At 39.9% G+C, this 21899-nt stretch overlaps 1 protein-coding gene across 1 annotated transcript in view; it reads left to right on the top strand.

Annotated features, from left to right (window-relative positions):
• The window catches only part of FAM184A (family with sequence similarity 184 member A), a 2724106-nt gene that overhangs the window by 2456206 nt on the left and 246001 nt on the right, over window positions 1-21899 (top strand). The window lies entirely within an intron of this gene.

Below are 21899 nucleotides of genomic sequence, written 5' to 3'. Positions count from 1 at the left end.
TAACATCTCCTAGAGGCAGGATATACATGGTGAACAACAACATATCTGGAATAGAAACCTGTAGTACCCCACATGTCAATGGTTAAGTCACCCTATAGCAGCCAAACTGTCCAGAATTAACTCTCCCTAGTAAACATTTGATGCAGTAAAAATGGACTCATATTAAATGCTAAAAAGTGTATGATCATCAATTTCGGTAGGCAGCCCTTCTTCTCAACATGCTTTATAAAAGCACACCACTACAAAACAAAAATGTTGTCAGGGACCTAGGTAGCTGAGTTGATAGCCCCTTCTCTTTTGATCATTATGTGAAAATGGCTATAAAGAAATCCTTTTATTTAGCCCAGCTAGCTGTCAAAGGAATATTATCAAGGTATAAAGAGATAATCATAACCTTATACTCTGTATTGATCTGGCCTTTTATTTAGCCCAGCTAATTGCTTAATAAATATTATCACGGTCTAAAGAATTAGTCACACCTTTATACTCAGCATTGATCTGGCCAGTTATTGAGTACAATGTTCTCGTTTGGGATGTAGCTCCCTAAATATATCAAACAATTAGAAAGACCCCTCCCCCAAAGGTTCCTAACCAGAAAGATTGCAGACCTGAAGTCCCTGAGCTACCAAGAGGTGCACTGTCCATTTATTCTGTGTCTTATAGACTTTTGAGTAGAGATTGCTGTCTTACCTACCTCACCATTGCAGACCCTATTATGGTGGACCTCCTGGTTTTCCACAAGTGCAGTAGTTCTACCACTATAGAACCAGGGACATAAATCTTTGCAAAGTAAATAAAACATGTTAGGGAATAGGTTTATATCCCATTGCCTCTCAAACCTCTGGAATAAACTTCCTCTACATGTTAAGCAGTGTGATTAATTATCTTCCTTTAAACATAAACTAGACAACAGGATTGGAATCCACAAATATACTCTGGGATCAACTGGTATGGCCCTCCAGGAGAAAGGAGGTGTGGCCTGAGGGAAGGTACTGGCAAGTAGGGAATGGTCATGAGACTCAGCAGTCTAGGAATATCTATCTTTGGACACAAACCACTGAGTTCAACTAGCAAGATAGGAGCAAACCACTGTCATACAGCACCCAATATACCACAGTTCTGGGTCAAGTGGTCAGTTGACATGATATGATCCATTATACCAAATGCTGAAGAGAGAGATCTTGGAAGACCAAGATGAAATAATAGCAGTGGTCTCTTATTATTAGGATATCATTAAATGCTCCCACTAGGGAAGTCTTGTTGCTATATCTAGACAGAAGACCGCATTGGAATGAAAGGTCTCATTAATAATGAAGAAGGATCTGGGTGCAAATAGATGACCTTCTCAAGAAACTTACCAATGAAGACGAGGTTGGAGAGGGGTCTGTAATTTTCCAAATTATCATCCAGTCCAGCCTTATTAATAACAGGACCAGCTCATGCCTTGTTTAGGTTTAGGGGAAACATACCAGTTTCAAGGGAGGGAGGGAGTGTTAATCTGATAAAAGACCAGACACAAGGCATTCAGGCAAGATGTTACAAACCTGGGTGATTAAGGATCTAGTCCGGATATGTTCAAGTGCTTTCTGGAAACAAGTGGAATGAAATCATCATAACTAGAATTATTATTATTTTTTTTAATTTATTTTTACATTTGTTTAACAGTAAAGTCCGACTGGGCAGGAAGCCCATTTTCAGCAGAGGCCTGGGGAGAAAAGCTCACTGCATAGCATCTAATAACACATATAATACAGATAGCAGTAGTGCAAGACAACAGCAAATAGATATTAACTAACAATTGAGAAAGCTAAACAATAAACTTAATGTCACTTACAGCAATAGTTGTTAACTAATAACAAAGTGTGGCCAAATATGGTTCAATATGTCAACATAAAAAAGGTGAAACTTAGTTCAGTATTATACATTGAAAATATATCCCTGTTTCTGTTCTAAGAAGAGGAAACTTTCATTAAATTATCCAATTTTGTAGTACTTCAGAAGTAGGTAAGAAGATCTATATATATGGCTGCAAATGCAATACTGTTATTCATTTCTGAATGGCAGTAATACAGTTAAGACCAGAAGGTATTTGCCGATCGTATCACCCCCTAACACTTTGCTTCTGAGATGGCTGCCCCCCGTCACCCCATCCTAGCTATGTCTCTGTGCAGTATCATACCCATCCTAACCCTTGTCCTGTTTACCATAGATCACAGAGCTCAAGAATGTACCATATATAAGAGAGATAGAGAGGCACATAGACAGTAGGAACCGGTAGGGTATAAGTACTGGGCAAGGTAAGAGGGATGGATAAACAAAAAGGTTAAGAAGAGAAGGAAAGGTGAGAATGGTTTTGGAATAGAATAAGACATTACAGAGTGGGCATGTAAATATCAAATTTATACCAAGATCTAGACATCTTGCACTGAACTGAACCACTGCAAGCCCCTTCAAGTATATCTGAGCCCGCACAAGATCTGATAGACACAAGCTTTGAAGCAAAATATTTGGTTACAGGCTCAACTTCTTCGGAAGATAAAAACTTCTATATGACAAAAAAGGACAGACTTCTAAGCCTAAAATACTCACAAAAACATGTCACTGGATTATTTGCTGCAGCTGGATTTTCTGAGATAGGAAGAGAGATTTATTTTTGGGTTTCTGCAGCCTGGTAGACAAAGTAATGTTAATCAAGAGAAATTCTGTCCTCCAGAAGGCAAGTGCAGTATCAAAGGTGTTGTTAGGTATTCTGACACCTGGTGCTATTGCTACAGTTTATGCCATACATTGAGTGCTAAAGCACTTCAGTTCTGGCTGCAAATGCAATACTGTTATTCATTTCTGAATGGCAGTAATACACTTAAGACCAGAAGGTATTTGCCGATCGTATCACCCCCTAACACTTTGCTTCTGAGATGGCTGCCCCCCGTCACCCCATCCTAGCTATGTCTCTGTGCAGTATCATACCCATCCTAACCCTTGTCCTGTTTACCATAGATCACAGAGCTCAAGAATGTACCATCTCTCACTCAGTACAAGGTGGATAGGACATACACAATTTGGGGCTAACAGATTGAGAGAAAAAATTAAGACATTATTATATGCCTTAGCATCCCCATCAACATGTAATGCACTGAACTGTTGCAAATAGTGATGAGTAGTGAAGACAGTGAATCAAATGTTTCATGATTCAGGTTCCTACTGGCCATCAGACCCTAATCTGGAGTTGCCATCCTAGGAAGATCTACCAAGAAGCAAATGAGGTTAGGATCAGACCATGTGATCAGTTCCACCTCCAAGTCATTGACTGTTACATTTCACTGGAAAACTAAGTCCAGTGTATGCTCGTAAATATGGATTGCAGAAGATAAGGGGCAGTGGGTTAAGCCAAAATATATGAATCAGAAGGGGAAGCAAAAAAGCATGAAGAGGACAAGGAAATCTCTAAACCTCTGAAGGAACAGCCTTACACCATCTAGTGGATGGTAGACACGGTGGCGCTGACAGTTTTTTCCCACTGCCATGACATATTCAAGATTTGGTGGCTCTAGTTGACACCTTCAGTTAAATTGAAGAGTTAAAAAAGATGACATTCCTGCCATGGTAAGAAAAGAAGGACCTTTATGGTTTTTGTCACATAGTCAATCCAAAATTAGGTTCCTTCTTTGGAATTCCTAAAACACATAAAAGTAAAACCTGTCTCCATTTAGACCTATTGTATCTGCCCCAAATTATATCACAGAGGGTATTTCCTTGTTGGTGGACTCCCATTGTTCAAATGAATTCATACTTAAAAGACTCATGGGACATTTTAAATAGTATCAGGGAATACACTTTAGTTACAGCTTTTGATCCCACCACACAAGTGATGTTTAGTCTTGATGTTGTCTCTCTTTTCACTTGCATTCCCCACTTTGAAGGAGTGGAACAAGTTAGAGAATACTTAAATAAATTTTCCACATTTATCAATTCTGAAAGTAATTTCTATTGTGAATTAATAGTTGTTTTATTAAACAACAATTTTTTTGTATTTAACAAAAAATATACAAACAAATTCGGGGGGTAGCTATGGAGTCCCCTGCAGCACCATCCTTTGTGAACATTGTGATGGGTCACTGGGAGTGTACTGTGCTGGAACCACTAGTCATGGAATACCAGATTACATGTTTTAAGAGCTTTATTGATGACTTGTTTTTTGTCATGGTTGGGGATGTACAAAACGTTTTGTTGACACCCTTAACTCCAGATCAGGATACTTAAAATTTGTCCTGGGGGATGTGGGACTAAAAGTCCATTTTTTGGATGTGATTCTGGAATGGGATGTTAAGCTTTATAAGTTAGTAAGATTTTCAGGAAAGAAACTTTCACCAACAGTTACTTGCATTATACCAGCATGCACCCGCCCACATTACATGAAGAATAATATTCCAAAAGAAAGGCTCAGAAGAGCCAGTCGAAGGACAAGTGAAATGGGGGACTTTTTGAAGGAAATAGAATTTATTACTACCTTGTTTGTTTAAAGAGGGTATAGTGAGATTCTGTTGAAAGAGCAGGCTGAATATGTCACACAGAACAGGGACAGTCTCTTTCCAGCCATTCTTGAGCATGGGTTTTCCAACATTAATACAAAACGGAACCATGACAGGAACACATCTGATGCTGGTAATTATTTTTGTTTGGATATGACAGTAGATAGTGGTATCAACAGAAACATTATTTCTGACAAGTGGAAAATTTTAGAGGGAAACAAAGATTTACAATCCATTGTGGGGACCCAACCAGGGTTTGTATATAAAAATCTAAATAATTTAAAAAAACATTTTAGAAAGAGAGAGAAACAAACTTGTTCATTGTCCCAACATCACACAGAAAAGATGGAGCATGTATAAGTGTGGGAACTGTAACATATGTAGATACATTTCTGAAGGTCCCTTAGTTAATTTAGAACATTTGCCTTATACTTTGAAAGTCCCAGGGCACTTTAAATGTTAGGGTAAAGGAGTTGTATACATTGGTATGTGTGCATACTATAGTGCATTCTACAATGGTATGACTACAAGAGCCCTATGCACTGGAATAAAGGAACATTATTACAATATTAGAAAACAAGACAAATGCTTTTTATAAGCATACTATCACCTGTCCCATGTACAAAAAAAAAATGTTTTCTGTGTTGGAGCAAGGAAGTCATGATTTTAGGGGTGGCAATTTCAAAACAAATCTTGAACAAAAGGAGGCTTTATGGCAAATTAAATTAAATTCAGATAAAAAAAACTGGTATTAATGATGCAGTTAACATTAAATGTTTTTTTGAAAGACCGTAGAGTCTATATAAGGAAATAACTTCCTGAGCTTTGAAATTTTATTGATTAATTGTACTGTTTTAAGTGGAAATATGTGATGTAATGTGATCCTATCTCGCCTACATTCTCTACAGATGGGTTCGGAGCCGATCCTCGGCTCCGACTCGGCCGCTATACAATAGAACGCAGTCTCTTATTGGCTGAGTTACCTCGTATCCCAGAATGCACCACTACTGCTTCCCCAGATCTCGTTTGCCGCTTCTGAAGCATAGACGTGGTCTCGGACTTGGCTGAGCTAAGTGCCTCTTAGTCAGATTTTTTCTGTCTAGTTTTTTTTTGCTAAAACTTACCCAAAAGCTGTTTTAACAGCTACTTATTGTTGTGTGACTGTGTATATTGATATTTTTGTGGTAAAATTGTGTTTCTTGTGGTACTTAAGCGGTCCCGTTTAAGTTAGAGGGGCCTTGCCCTATCCTAGGTGTTTTAGTTAGAGTCTAGGCTGTCATTGTGTAGTTTTTCGTAGTTAGTGTGTTTGTAGTTAGATATAGCCATGTCAAAGGAACATAGACCATCAGGGTTTAAAAAATGTTCGAAATGTAATTATAAAATGTCCATTACAGATGACCATTCATTGTGTGTCTACTGTCTGGGCCCGAAGCACCTCCAAGAATCCTGTAGCGTTTGCCACGCTTTTTCCTCTCGCGTCCTCCAAGAGAGGAAAAATAAGTTAATTTTGAAAGGGCTTATTACCCCTTCCTTTGAGGAAGCCCTATCTTCTTCTTCACCTTTGAGGAAGAAAAAGTCTTCGGCTCCGACCAGCCCGTCAGATCCGGCAGCTAAAAAGTCATGGCAGGCTTCTCCGTCGGCTCCACGGACTTCGGAGCCGAGGGCGGAACGGTCTGCCTCGATGTCTCCAGCCTCGACTCCTCTGGCTTCGGAGTCGAGAGCTCGGGTGTCGAGAGGCGAGTCATCTCCATCGGCTCCACTGCCTTCGGAGCCGATGGGGGTTGCCCGCTAAGACTCTTCCCCTTTGGTGCCGAAGTCCACATCGTCTCCGAGGGAAATTGCAGTGGTAGTGGAATCTCCCTCGGCGCCGATACTTCTCGAACCCATACGGAGCCGGTCCCCCAGTCTTTCGGAGCCAGTGGAGAAGTCAACTTGGACCCGGTCGGTCTCTTCTCGGTCGTCGAGGATGTCCGATTCGGATTTAGACAGGGTGCTTCAAAGGCTTTTTCAGTCTCCGGTCTTTGCAAAGTTGATCTCGGCTCCAGCCCAGTTGGCTCCGGAGCCGATTTCCCATCCTGTTATCTCGGTTCCTCCTCCAACAGCTTCGGCACCATTGGAGTCGGTGTTGGTGGAGCCGGTGGAGGTTGTCGGGTTGGTTCCGACCCTAACTCCAACCCCGTCCTTTGGGTCGGGGTTCGGTAAATGGACCTCCTCTGTCGGCCCTGGGGGGGACACTTCGGGACCGATCCATTCGGTTCCGAGCCTCCCTCTCGGTGCGTTGGCTGAGGGGGTTCCGACTGCTGTTGTGGCCTCGGGGGTTGAACCATCCCAGGACTCTGGGGGTCCCATCTTCGAGGCCATGAGGAGTGCCTTGGCCAAATCCTCTGTGGCCACTTCTACCATCTCACCACCACCTTCCCTTGGGATGGAGACTGGCGCCTTTGCAATCCCCCTGTCTCACGACAGTGGAGCCCCTGGGCCTGAGGTTACCCCCATTGGGGGTTCCCTTCTCCCTGGAGGTCCCTCCGAAACGCTTTTGGAAGAACCTCCGAGGAAGAAACAGTGTAAGAGGAAGCACGTCGACTCCCCTGATGAGTCTCTCACCTCGGATACCGACCTCGATGATGCGGAAGGGTCCCCCAAGTCATCCTCGGATGATGTGTCTTTTGCGGACATCTTGGAGATCCTTAAGCAACGAGGCGACTGGCAGTCCAAACCCCCTTCTGCTGCGGAGTCGGTTTTCCTCAAGGCCTTCGGGGCTCAGCCCTCCGCCTCCTGGGTGTCTCTGCCCTTCGATGAGCTTCTGGATTTGATCTCTCAAAGGGCGTGGGAACACCCGGATTCTGTTGAACCGGTGCCAGCTCGCTCCAATAAATTCCTTTCGGCTCCCCCGGATAAGGACTTTCTCTCGAAAGGCGTGGCTGTAGATGCCATGGTGGTGGCATTTGCCACCGAGCAAGATGTGGCAGAGGCTTCAACGTCCATCCATCCTCCTAATAAGGAGTCCAGGAGCATGGATCAGTACGGGAAGCGTACCTTTTCTTCAGCGGCCTTTACATTAAGGTCTCTGAACTACTTGACGCATTTCACCAGACTGCAGAGGGATCTGGTCAAGGAGCTTTCGGATACCCTCTCTGGTAACTTACCTGAGCAGTTGGCCCAGACGGTTAACTCCCAGTTGGCTACCCTGTCCTTGTTATCCAACTCGTCCATGAGGCTCATTTCTTATGCAGCCGAAGGAGCGAGCAGAGCGGCAGGAACAGGTGTTGCTCTACGGAGACAAGCCTGGCTATGCCTGTGTCCCTTTGCGGAGGCCTTTAAGTCTTCCTTTGCCGACGCCCCCTTTGATGGGTCCTCACTGTTTGGACCCAAGGTAAAGGACACTTTGACTTGCTGCGAACAGGAGGGTAAGACTTTAACTGCCGTAGGGGCCCAGTTTTCCACTCCCTTCAGACCTTATCCCAAGGCTCGAAGAGGAGGGAAAATGTGGTTCCGTAAGTCTCAAAAGCCTTACTCGTCACAGCAGAGTGATTCCCCTTCTAGAGGCAGAGGAGGGGGAAATTTTTCAGGGAGATGCCATCCCAGAGGCGGCGGAGGCCCCCGCAACACTGGAGACCACGAGTCCTTTTGTGGCTCCTCCTCCTTCCAGCATCCCTGAAGGAGTACCCGACTGTGCAGCTCCGGAGCCAGTCGGGGGTCATTTTTCAAGACACCTAAAGGCCTGGGAAAATATCACTCAGGACCAATGGGTGCTTTGAATCATCACCGGAGGTTACACCATTCCCTTCTCTCAAACCCCCCCACCAGTCCAAAGAATCCCGGACCTGCCACCCAGTCAACGGGATCATGCAGCCAGCGAAATATCGAAGCTGCTTCAAAAAGGAGTCATCCAACCTGTCCCCGCAGACCAGGCTGGATCAGGGACTTACTCAAGATTCTTTTTGGTACCAAAAAAGACCGGGGACTTGAGGCCCATTTTGGATCTCAGCAAGTTAAACCAATTTGTGAAAAAGTCCAAATTCCGGATGGTCACCTTGCAATCCATTCTCCCGCTTTTGGAGAAAGGTGTTTGGATGTGCTCCATAGATCTCAAAGATGCCTACTATCACATTCTGATAGATCAGGCGTCGAGGAGACACTTACACTTCAGCCTAGGAGACAGTCATTTCCAGTTCCGAGCACTGCCCTTTGGTCTCACCACAGCCCCCAGGGTGTTCACCAAATGTTTGGCGGTGGTGACTGCTCACCTGAGAAGTCTAGGATTCCAGGTGTTTCCATACCTAGATGACTGGCTCCTAACTGCCACCTCCAGGCATCTACTCTTGGAAACTCTAGCAGCCACTATCACTCTAGGCAACTCCTTAGGAATCACCTTCAATTGGTCAAAATCTGTATTGCTGCCATCTCAGCGTATTCTGTTTATTGGTGCAGAAATAGACTCAAGGCAGATGCGAGTCTATCTTCCTGCGGAAAGGATAGCAATGCTGCAGTTTCAGGTTCAGGCATTACTCCTCAGACGTCGTGCTCCAGCGAGAATGGTCCTGCAGCTGTTGGGTTCCATGGCAGCCACCATTCTTCTGGTCCCCTTGGCAAGGTTGCATATGAGGATACTCCAGTGGCTCCTATCAGTCCAGTGGTCTTATCAAGACCTTCCCCTCAGTCACCACATATTGATCACAGACACGTGCAAACAGGATCTTCATTGGTGGCTTCTTTCCTCCAACCTGAATCTAGGGCGACCCTTCGTTCCCCCATTCCCCTCTGCCACGTTGACTACGGACGCCTCCCAGACATGGTGGGGGGGACATTATCTGGACAGGTCGGTCCAAGGCACGTGGCACACCGACGAGAGTCTTCTCCACATCAATATCCTGGAAATGAGGGCGGTGCTTTTAGCGTTGCAAGCACTGCACGATCACCTCCCCCAGGGTACGATTGCCATTCAGTCCGACAACATGTCGGTAGTCTGGTACTTAAACAAGCAAGGAGGGACCAGTTCTTACCCCCTTTGCAGAGAGGCCATGAAGGTATGGGATTGGGCGATTGCTACCAAGCGTTTCCTAGTGGCAACGCACATTCCGGGGAGATCCAACATGATAGCCGACAGACTGAGCAGAACTATTCTCTCCCCTCACGAGTGGTCCTTGAACGACAGAGTGGTAGCGCAGAATTTCACGATATGGGGAGTTCCTTGTTGCGATCTCTTCGCAAGTCCCCTCAACGTGAAATGCCAGCAGTTCTTCACTCTCACCCCAGTTCCGGGGGAGATCCCCAAGGACGCTCTAGTCCACGTTTGGCCCCCCGGTCTGCTATATGCTTTTCCACCGGTTCCCCTTCTCCCCAAGGTGATTCAGAAGGCAATTCGCTTGGGAAGCAAAATGATACTAATCGCCCCATACTGGCCTCGTCAAGTCTGGTTCCCCTTTCTTCACAAATATGCATTGGAGGGTCCCTGGTTCCTGGGCCAAGTTCCGGACCTCTTGACGCATCAGTCAGGACAGCTCCATCAGTCCCTCCATTCATTGAAGTTAGCAGCTTGGCTACTCCTCTTCCAACCATAGTTAGGAGCCATTCTTTCGCCCCTGAAGTCATGCATATTTTGTCTTCCGCCCACAAGACTTCTACTAAAAAGATGTATAGCAATAAATGGAAGAGGTTTGCTGTTTGGGCCCAACTCCGAGGATTAGACCCTATGACAGCCTCAGTGTCAGAGGTACTGAAGTTTTTAGCTTCCCTGTTCATCCAAGGTTGTTCGGTGTCTACCATCAAAATTCAATTGGCTGCTATTTCCAATTTTCATGAGAGCGTAGAACCACCTTTAATGAGCAACAAGTTGTGCAAAGCTTTTATTAAAGGAGCTTGGCTTCTACGGCCCCCTATATCTCAACCTGCACCACCGTGGGACCTTAACGTGGTGTTAGGTGCATTAACCTCATCTCCCTTTGAGCCGGCAGCAACCTGTGATTTAAAATTTCTTTCTTGGAAGACTGCTCTTCTAGTTGCTATTACATCAGCCAGGCGAGTTTCAGAACTTCAAGCCCTATGTGTCAAACCACCATACCTGGTATTTCACAAGGATAGAGTATCTCTTAGACCAAACCCATCCTTTATACCAAAGGTTTGTTCTAACTTTTGTTTGCAACAATCACTGGAACTACCGGTCTTTTTCCCTAAGTATTCAAACAGAGCTGAATATACTTTTCACAGCTTGGACGTGCACAGACAATTACGTTTCTATTTGGATAGGACACACCAAGCACGAAAATCAGATCAACTGCTTGTGTCCTTTTCGGATAGTAAATTAGGCAAAGCCGTCACAAAAGTCACTATTGCCAAGTGGATCAGAGACTGTATCAGTCATATTTATCGCATTTCAAATAAGGAGCTTAAGTTCCAGTGAAAGCTCATTCTACTAGGGCTATGGCCACTTCGGCAGCCTTTCATTCCAAGCTCTCTATTAGTGACATTTGTGGGGCTGCTAAGTGGTCTTCTCCACACACCTTTATTTCTCACTACAAATTGGATGTGGCATCTAGGGGTCGAGCTTCCTTCGGTTCCACGGTTCTCAGGAGTGTTTTCCAGTGAGCCACCCAGGAAGTAGGTGCTAGGGACGCTGTCCCATCTGTAGAGAATGTAGGCGAGATAGGATCACATTACATCTTTTAGTTATGTACTTACCATAACTTTAGATGTATGGGATCCATCTCGCCTACATTCCTAATAACCCACCCTCCTTCCCCCTGCCTCGTAGACCAGAAGAGACCGGATGATCTGAAATTGAACTTCCTTCCTCTCTTGAAAGACCTGGGAATGTTATAACAATAGTCTATTTCTGTGTGCATGTGTGCGGACAAACAAGATCTGGGGAAGCAGTAGTGGTGCATCCTGGGATACGAGGTAACTCAGCCAATAAGAGACTGCGTTCTATTGTATAGCGGCCGAGTCGGAGCCGAGGATCGGCTCCGAACCCATCTGTAGAGAATGTAGGCGAGATGGATCCCATACATCTAAAGTTATGGTAAGTACATAACTAAAAGTTTACTGGTGCAGAGGCATTTCTAAACTGTTTTTAAATGTGATGTAGAGAATGTACATTTTAATCTGAAGGTTTAGTTATGAAAGCGTGGATTAAAAGTTTTTATTATGCTAACATTGTGTGGATTTCACTCTGTTCTTCTAAATCCTCCAGTCTGTTTTTTTTTGGTTCTTGTGGTCATTCAGGAGCATTTCTACTTTTTTTGGAACCCTGCCATGGTATTTGCCTGATCTGTAATGCTACAGGACTGAAAATTCTGGTGGCACAGTGGCCATAAGAGTAGTCCCACAGCTGATATTGAGCCAAGTTTCAATATTGAAGGCTAGATTACTATGTTGAAGAAGGGCTGTAGGAGAACAGATATTCATTACCAGTCACAGGTAAAGAATTCTGTCATGGGTCTCAACAACATGCTTCTTCCAATGGTAGACACCAGCCACAATTAGAATCAACACCAAAAATTACCAAGAGTTCAGGATACAGCTGATTCAACATAAGAAATGTATTCAAAAAAGAAGAAGCCAGTTTACACGGTAGCAGAAACTTTAATGGAATACAAAACGATAAGCGCTTTCACACCCAAACTTGGCACTTCATCAGATCTATCACAATTAATCACATCAAACATTAAATAATAAATGAAAAAGTGCATCCATTAAATTATAACCAATCAAAATCATCTTCTAAAACCATGTGATTTTAAAATAGGTTTTATTGGAACACAATCATTCATACCTTTACCTACATTAGCTTGTACCTCTAGTATCCATTTAATTTCAACACACTCAGTCTTTGTGCGAATATCCGCACCTGTTACCGGTTTTACATTATTCCAAAACAGAAAACTTTAAAAGAATGTGATGAGTCAGTTTGTAAAATGTGTCTACTTAAAGCATTCCTTTTATCCTGTTTATTAATGTCATAAAGGTGTTCATATATGCAGTCTTTAAAACACCTATTGGTCTTGCTAACATAAAAACAATGACACTGCATACAATCGGCAACATATACTAAGTCATGACTCTTACAGTTGGCAAAATTTTTAAAAACATAAGCACATTTCATATCAGGGTGCAGAAATGTATTATTACTCATAATATATTTCCATATACCACAATTACTACAAGGGAAAGTCACACTCTGCGGTGGCAGAGGTTACATATGAAGGCTTGCCTATTTCACAAAGTGATCTTGTGCGGCATGAGGGTACTACAGATGCCTACTTTTGGGAACCAATACCCTGAATTGCGTCTTATGATAAACACTTTGTGGCAAGCACTCAACACTGAGACTGTTTTCAATTATATTAGACTCATCATAGAATATTTTAAATTGATAGAGTCTGCATTATCTGTTGAGATCGATACAGATTTTAAGGCAGCTGAACCATTCCATCATGCAAATGTAATATTTAAAATCTTTTATCTGATATATCTTTGTTTGAGAAACATCTTCAGGAAGCTAAGCATAAGAAGCTTTTAAGAGACTCTGCAGATTTTTCTAATGGCCATATTTTTTCATGGCTAAAGGATGATTTGACAGGTAAGGTTTTGATTAAAAACTCTAATAATGTTGCTGACCAATTGCCAAATGCTCCACTCCCCTTGACTAATGAATCGACTGATGATGTTACATCTGTACAACCTGCAAACTCAGAGTCCACTAATGAATCGACTGATGATGTTACATCTGTACAACCTGCAAACTCAGAGTCCACCAATCAGCTTTTTTCTGGTGTTGCACCTAAACATGGAATTTTAGATTAATTTCGGTCAGTTTTAGGTGAAGGCAGAGATGGCAGTACATTGAACACTTTTTTACAATTACGTCTTCCTGAGCCTTTAACTATAAAGGAGAAGAGGGGTCGCTTGCTCAGCAGGGGGAGACAGAACCTGAAGAGAACTATTAACTGGCCAATTAGAACTAGGCTCGGCTGTCAGAAGCAAAATTCCGTGGACCTAGTTGTAAACATTTCTTCTGCTGTTTTGACCAATGAGCAATCATCCTTGTTGAATAAAGGTTTATCATTTGTTCCTTCGAGAGCTTCAGTTTTATGCGGGTGTTAGTTGGCCTTAGATTGTTTGTACACAACATTATGTTAAACGTTTTATATGGAAATACCACTGATCATTCAACAGATGTCTTTAGAAAATGCAGTGAGTTTATACCTGTTAATACACCTCTAGCAGGTACTTTTTTATGGGCTTGTGAACATAATATTAGAAAAGTGATTTTAGATAAGCATTTTAATAAGTTTTGTAATTTGACACAACCCGAGTTTAATTCTTTGCATGAGTTGATTTATATGTATCAGATTTGCATTAGACCCACAGATAAAGGCAGTGCCGTTGTTGTTATGGATTTGACAAATATTCTGATACTATGTACGCTTTACTGAGTGATGCACATACATATAAACTTTGTAACTGCACAGAAGTTGATAGATTGATAACTAAATTGTACTCTGTGATACATGTTGATTTGTTAATGAAAGGGGCTATTGATAAAAGTTTATTTGACTCTTTTATGGTCAACTTCCCTGTGATACCAACTATATATGGCCTTCCAAAAATACATAAGGACAAAGTGAATCCACCATTGAGACCTATTTTCTCAGGTCGGGGTTGAGCCACTGAGCCCCTTTCTTTGTATGTTAAGAGGCAATTTTGTCCTGTTCTAGATCAGACCATGACTGTTTTGAAAGATACAAAGGAATTTTTGACTTCTTTATATGACTGGTCTGTAAATTATTTTAACAGCTCTTATGTTTTGGTGACTATGGATGTTGCCTCACTTTTTACTGTGATACAGAGCAACATTGGTATTGAATATTTTGAATTATTTTTACATAGGTGTTCTGATATTTCTGTGGATAGGATAAATTTGATTAGTTTTGTTTTAAACATTATTTTGAATAATATGTTTGTTTGATGGGAAGTACTACAATCAGAAGATTGGCATAGCTATGCACACACCCTGCACCAATAGCTACGCCAATATTGTGCTTGCCTATTGGCAATTGTTATATATTTTTAGTGAAGGAAATTTTTTTTGTAACTATTTGTCTTATTATAAACACTTTGTGGACGATGTCTTTTTTATTTGGACAGTTCCACAGAACATTTTATATGATTTTATAGCATATCTAGAACAGACTACAGATTTTCTATGTTTTAGTATGATTTTTTTCTGACTGCATGATTGATTTTTTTTAGATGTTCAGATAATTAAAACAACCATTGGCCTTGATACCAAGGTTTTTAGGAAATCTTGTAAGAAGTGTAGTATCCTTCATAAAAATAGTATGCATCCCCGTCATACTATTCAGAATGTTGTTAGTGGTCAGTTTTATCATTTTGCTAGACTTAATGCTCAGGATTGTAATAAGTTTAGTTCCTTTACTGAACTGAGTGATGATTTTGCTTTGAGGGGTTATTCCCCAAATGAAATAAATGTGGCTAAGCAAATGGTGATTAGATAAAGAGGGTCTCAGGCTAGACCCTATTTTTCAAAGAATGATGTTCAGGATACTCATAAGCATGTTGATACTAATGTTAGGGTAGTTCTTACTTTAACGATATTAGTACAGTATGTGATATGATTAAAAAACATTGGCACATTCTTACCAGTGATAATTGTAGTAAGAAAGTTTTGAGTGATGTTCCTAAGTTTTGTTTTAAGAGGAATAAGTCCCTAAAACAACTTTTATAAGTCAATGTCAAATGATTCAATGGCTTTTACTAGGACTGGGACTTCCCTTGTAATAATTATGGTGTATGTAAATATATTATGAGTAGTAATACATTTCTGCACCCTGATATGAAAATGCCTATGTTTTAAACACTTTGCCAACTGTAAGAGTCGTGATTTAGTATATGTTGCTGATTGTATGCGGTGTCATTGTTTTTACGTTGGCAAGACCAATAGGTGTTTTAAAGACCGCATACATGAACATCTTTATGAGATTAATAAACAGGATAAAAGGAATGCTTTAAGTAGACACATTTTACAGACTGACTCCTCACATTCTTTTAAATTTTCCGTTTTGGAATTATGTAAAAATGGTGTCAGGTGGGGATATTCGCACAAAAACTGACTGCATTGAAATTAAATGGATACTAGAGGTACAAGCTAATGTAGGTAAATGTCTGAATGGTTGTGTTCCAATGAAACCTATTTTAAAATCATGTGGTCTTAGAAGATGATTTTGGTTAGTGGTAATTTAATGGATGTACTTATTCAGTTATTATTTAATGTTTAATGTGATTAATTGTGAAAGATCTGATGAAGTGCCAAGTTTGGCCATGAAGGCACTTATCTTTTTGTATTCTATTAAAGTTTCTGCTACCATGTAAGCTGGTTTCTTCTTCTTTTTTGAACACAATTAGAATCAAACCATGCTCGCAATGTCAGAGATCCAAACACAAATGGTGGCAAAGCACTTGCCCTGTATCTTCTGCCAGTACCTACCCCTGTGCAGGTGGCAGCAACACCAACAAGTAACCGGGGTGGGACAAAAGTCTGAATGCAAGCAGTTAAGTCTGTAATGTAGAAGAAAAAAGTGTATGACTTGATAAAGAGGGAAGCCAAAAGTAGTAAAAGGGAAATAAAACTAAAATAGAGCACAAGGAATAATCCAGTAAAATGAATAACAATCTTGAATGTTTAAAAAAAACAGTCCCTAAAATGTAAATTAATACAATGCTGTAAAGTGAAGTCATAAACAAAGCTAGAACATTTGTCGATATCAGTAAATAATATAATAACAGCTCATTACCATTCAAAAATGTGAATGCTGATTGGACAGCCAAGCCAGCATACCTGTTGCAAATCAAGCATGTAACAACAGAAAAACGTCCAGCCACTGAAGTACCATTGAGCGGTTAAACTTTCCTGTTGATATGTGCTATGGAGGACAGAGCAAAATACAAGAAAAATCAGGTACTTTCTACAAAACTAAAGAAACAGAAAGGTACCTGATTTTCCTTGTATTTTTGCACTGTCCCTCCTAAAATCTCAGCAGGCTGTCGTACCTCTCAACTATTCAGATTTTCGCAGAATGTCTAGATTTTTGCCTCATACTTCTCGTTTCCTCATAAAAGAATGTAGTTTTCTGGTAAGCCACTGGGTATTGAAGTCATTAAATAATGACAGATATTTGAGGTTTAGACTTTGTATCCTTCAGAAAATACACACTAAAACAAAAGCTCTTGTTCCAGTAATTTTCTAAATTTAAAACAGCAATAAAGTCTGTCCCTATATTTGGACCTTTGTCATCGTCCCCTTCCCTTTTATTTTGGAGTTGGTTTCTTGAATTTAGAGTGTCAAGAAAAAAAAATAAAAGCAGCAAAAGAGATTCTGTTTTCAACGTTGCTTCTCCTGAACAGCACTGATGTACTGTGCAAGCATGGGAATGCCAATCCCATATGCATGTGCAAATGCAGAAGAATGTGGAGGAACACTATAGCGCCATTATTCAAAGATATTATTTAAGAAAGGTAAGCAATTTCTTTCTTAAATATTATTGTATAACAGCAATAACCCACTCCTGAGTGTGGCTAATATTGGATTCACCCATGGTTGACTTAGTTTAATCACTCAGGCTTCACCCTTGTGATCAAACCACGCCATATATGGGTAAATTGAGCATTATCCACACCCAGTCATGGGTTATTGGTAAAATATTTGCTACAGTAAAGGTTATTAGTTCAGAGCCTTATAAATAGATTATGTATAATGAAATAGAGCCTTAATAAAAACAGCAGTGCCAAGGAAGACCACCAACAATAGAGTCAAAATAATCTAATGGCATTAAACAAATGTTTCTTTATATACCAGATTCAAAATTACATCACAGTACTGTAGCTAGTCACATTACCAGTTTGTTTCACCATTCAAGGTTGTAATGCTCTCCTCTTTAAAAAAAACAGGCAAGGTTAATACCGCTATTTAAACCAGGCATGTGAAACTGATTAAACCAGAACTGACATAATAACTCTTTTCTTAACAAAACTTCATTTATATCATCTAATTTGCCAGCCTCCGCATTTTTAACATGAAAAATAAGTCTCTTAAAAGACTACCTTGTTCATTGTGCTTAAACAAATTATTTTTTATGGTCTTTGTTCTTAACAGACCTATTATGCTTGGATACCCTTTTCTTCAATTTTCTTTTAGTCTTGCCAGTATAATAAACTTTTCATAACTAGTGTACTAAGCATTTTAAAATACTTTCATAGCTTCACGTGTCAACCTAAAACAGAAACCAAATATAAATCTTGTGAAGCTGTTCATAACATAGAGTCCATGGGCCATATAGTTTCATCATTTGCTGCCAAGAGAGGAATTCATTCCACCTGTTTTATTTGTTCTTGGGAGCTACACATTGGGCATTTCTAACACATTTTTGATATTCCTTGCCCTGTTCTCCACAAAATATGGTGCTTCACTAAATCAATCTTTTAAGACCTCACTGCCTAGTAATACACCCCATTGCTTTGTAATAAGTAATTTATCTTGCTTCATATCACTAGTATAAATGAGGCTTACTGGAACTAGAACCATTTTTCTTTCATTGACTATTTCATCATTATTGTGCCTTATACTTCTTGTAATGGGGGAATGTATAGTCACCCAAGTTTTGATTGCTAATACCAGGGGTTCCTTAGTAATATCCTCCTTATAATGTCTACAAAAAACAAACAAAAAAAAAACTTTTTTGACACCTCTAAAAATATGTAATTATCAGAAATTAGTCTAGAAGTTCTGACAAGTTGACTAATCATCACTTTTCTTTTTTGTATGGAGATTGGATACTGGTGTAGTCCAAATATTTGTGGCCCCGACTTCTTTCCTGTAAATTTTGTGAGTAGCGTTTTGTCTAGATACTTGTAAACAATCACATCCAAATAATTTGTTTCCACTGTACTATGCTTCATTTCCAATATTATATGATCATTGGTACTATTCACATCTTCAAAAAATTCCATCAAACTTTCTTCAATAGAATTCCACAAAATAAAGCATGCATAAAAAATACAATCATTAAAACATGTATATGTCCAAATAAAGCAAAGTCTTGCTACAGTAGTGGAGGTAAAATATCCAACTGTTTAATACAATGCAATAAAATAACACAGTTCAAAAACCAGGATAACCCTTGATAAAGTAAACAGGGCAGGCACTTTCAGCTATTTAAGCTTTCTTCAGATGCTGCCATTTCCTGTAATCCAAGGATATTTAAACAGGTAAGCACCAGCGTTGTCACCTCACAGTAAGACACTGACTGGTTCGACTCTCAGCTAGAGCGTCTTCTGCGTGAAGACATGCGTGAATGGGCGTACCTTCGTTGAAGGTTGTGCATCAGGGCTGGCAACTCGGCACATAAAAATCGACTGTCAATCATTAGCAGACCGGAATTCTGCTGTGGCGACCCCTAACCGGGAAAAGCCAAAAGAGACAACAACAACAACCAGTGAAAACAAAGCTATCTAAGTAATTTCCTTCCTTTCAACGCAGGTTTTAGAAGAACCATACCATTAAGTCCTCTTTCATTATCAGCCTATAAATTGGCTATCCAGCACATCTCTAAGTATTCTGTGTGATTTTGTATGTCTCCATCTCTTAAATTTTCTTCCACTAATTGCAAAACCATAAATAGATAAAGTAACTTTGTATATGCCATGTGAAGGCATTATTTCTGTTCTCCAGTCTTATATAATTCAAATGATACAATATTCCCTCTTTTAAACATCTGTTCATCTTTCCTACATGGAAGCAAATGCACCATTCACATGTAGCAGTGTATACAAGAGTCCAACTTACATAATCAGGATAAACATTTAGCCTGTAAAGTCTATGTGTAATTGGATGTTCAAAAAGATTTTTTGTGTTAATAAAAGTGCATGCCTTACATCTTCTACAGGGATGTGTAGCTATTTTTGTAATATGTGTCTTTGGACTCCTCTGAACATTTTGGCACAATGATCGCTTTAGGTTCTTCCTCCTCCTTAAACAAAACTTTGAATGTTCCCCAACTATTCTCCTGACATTGGGATCTGCTGTTAAAATTTTCCAGTTGTTTTTTACTACCTGACATATTTGCTCTGCATCATTTCTGAATATTAACAAAAACCTAATTCCCTCTTCTGTAGTGTTCGGTCTTGCTTTTTGATTTACTCCATCTGTATTGTCTTGCTTAAAGTAATATGGTCTTCCTATGGACTGTCTCAAAGCCTTACTATCACTGATGGCTCTATTAATTTCTTTAGTATTGTAACCACGTTGCTTGAGATTTGTGACAGATTTGTGACAGATGTTCAATCTCAGCATTATAATTGGTGCCAGTAGTACATAATCTTGAATTTCTCAGGAACTGTCCTTTTAATATATATGAATATACATGTTTGGGATGCATGCTCATCCTATGGAGCATGTGATTTTTCCAATGATCTTTTCTATGAATATTCATGTTCAGTGCATGATGCGGGTCAAATTCGAACCTAATGTCGAGAAAATCAATGCCGCCATTATAGCTTTGTGTCACCAAACTTAGAAACGACATTATTTCACCAAGATACTTACTGAATTCATACAGTTCAGTATCATTTCCTGCCCATAACAAAAGTATATCATCCACAAATGTCTTGTAGAATAAAATATATCTCCTCCAAGGATTTACTTCATTCAGTACATGTTGATGTTGCCAATATGCCATGACAGTACTGGATTAGCTGTTGGCACAAGGTGTGCCCATCGCTACCCCCTTCTTTGCCAATAATAATTACTCCCATAAATAAAAACATTATTTTCCAAGATGATCCTAAGTAAAGAACATATCTGAATGATGATAATACATTCAAGGGTGTTATCTTCCTCCAAGAAGTCACAAATGGCTTTTATGCCATAATCATTCGGTATTACCATAAATAGGCTCTTTACATCCATCATTACCAAACTCAGTTTTAATTCTGGATTAATATTGTCAAAGCTTTGATTTAAAGATCTTTACAACTGAGAAATATCTTTAAAAATTGTGGGTACTTTCATAGTTATAGGCTTCAAATGATGTTCCTCAAAAATGGAAGCTGGCTCTGTAAGCCATCCACTCCCAGCTACAGTTAGACGCATCGGTGGATCCATAAGATGTTTATGCATCTTTGGGAGGCCTTTTGTAATAAGGATTAGAGGATGTTCAACCACCAGTCATGTAATGTTTTAATGATGTGCCTCATTAACATATCATATAGGTCATTTCAGACCTTAAAAATAATATTGTTTACATCCCATCTAAAAGTTTTTTTATATGTTTGTTCATCTTTTAGCATATTTGTCATCCTTTGAGCATAGTCCATGGTGTCTATGACTATTATACCGCCTCCTTTATCGGCGGGTCTTATGATTATTTTTTCATTCTTCATTAATCCTTGCAAAGCCCTATTTTCAGCTGCATTTAAATTATAAAAGGTCTTCTTATGTGTTTTATTTGTTTTCTTCCTAAGTTCCGAGACTCCCATCCCACACACCTTAATAAACATATCTACACCTGGATGGGATAAAGGAATATAGGTACTCGACTTCCTAAAAATATTAGTAGGCCCATTCATATTCATACCAAATTAATTCTTCAGAAACACATTGTGCCTAAAAGTTTTGATGTCTAGCACAAATTCATCAAGTTTAGATGAATATGCCGTTATAAATGTTAAACCTTTATTAATTTTTGCAATCTCGGTTTCACTTAAAGAATGATTAGAAAGGTTCAATACTAAGACATTATCCCTCTGTGTTAACCCAACATCTTCCTTCTTTTTTTGCCCCTGCTGGTGGAGCAGATCCTGTTCTTCATAAAATTCTGTTTCAGAGGTATTGGAACAGTTAGAAAAAATAAGATGTCATTATCTTATGAAAAAGAAAACACATCACTCTGGTTCAAAATTTTCTTGGTTGTAATTCTCTTTTTATTGTTACTACTTTTGTCAGGTTTATTTTTTGTATCAGAATAATTCCTTACATCATTAGGGATAGGTTTTGCCTGATTGGCTTGCTCCGTCACTTTCATCTTACTATTTGTGCATTGATTCATTCTTGGCAAATCAAATATGTTGCCACTTTTGAAATCACTAAAATCCCTTGCAAGTAATAGTTCTCAGTCTTTCATCATGTAAGGTTAATGTACGTTACAACTCTTCAATCTTTGCAATAAATGTATCAGAGAATGCTAAATTCTCTAATTCCTGTTGTTTACTTTCTATGAGCTTCGCAGCATCTTCTTCTATTGGCCTGAAGAAATCAATAAGTAACTTAATAAATTTAAATCCAGTCTCAAGGTTAAT

The sequence above is a fragment of the Protopterus annectens genome, chromosome 1.part1 (assembly GCF_019279795.1).
Source record: "Protopterus annectens isolate FY-2018-M chromosome 1.part1, PAN1.0, whole genome shotgun sequence".
Taxonomy (NCBI): domain Eukaryota; kingdom Metazoa; phylum Chordata; order Ceratodontiformes; family Protopteridae; genus Protopterus; species Protopterus annectens.
The sequence above is the reverse complement of the archived record's forward strand: the minus strand, read 5'-3'. Positions and strand labels throughout refer to the sequence as shown.